We start from the raw sequence: 563 nt of genomic DNA, 5'->3' as shown, positions 1-563 counted from the left end.
GCCCGCCGCCGCCGCCGGCCGCCGAGAGCCGGAGCCGCCTCCGCCGCTGCCAAGGCAACGCCGGGCACCCGCCACGTGACCCACAGGAAATGGGGGAGCGGACAGCCGCCCCGCCCTCCCCTCACGTGACCGCCGCCTCATTGGACCGCGGCCACACCAGGCACCGCCCCTTGGCGGCGGGGGCGGGGCCAGGAGGGAGGGCTGCCCCGCCGCGTCCCGCTGTGCAGCGCCGAGCACCGCGGCGTGCGGGGCCGGACCGGACCGGACCGGGAGCTGCCCCCGCTGGGAGGAAGCGGGGCCTCCGCTGGGCCCCCCCCCCGCCCTCCGAAAGAGGGGGGCACCCTTTGGGGGTTTTACTAAACGGGGGAATGTACTTAGCGGTTACAGAGGAAGGATATCCCGAGCTGTCCCCAGCGCCTCCGGGGCCACCGAGCCGTTCCAGCAGCGGGCTGGGATCCTGGGGGCCGCAGCCCTCGGAGCTCCCTCTGTGAACATACATCTGCAGGAAAAAAACATCAGGTCTGCGGCTCCCTAAATTCATGGGCGAGGTGAACCCGCCCCCA

This window comes from Haliaeetus leucocephalus, unplaced genomic scaffold (genome assembly GCF_000737465.1).
Source record: "Haliaeetus leucocephalus isolate CR32 unplaced genomic scaffold, Haliaeetus_leucocephalus-4.0 Scaffold395, whole genome shotgun sequence".
In the NCBI taxonomy this organism is placed as follows: Eukaryota; Metazoa; Chordata; class Aves; order Accipitriformes; family Accipitridae; genus Haliaeetus; species Haliaeetus leucocephalus.
Note: the sequence above shows the minus strand (reverse complement) of the source record.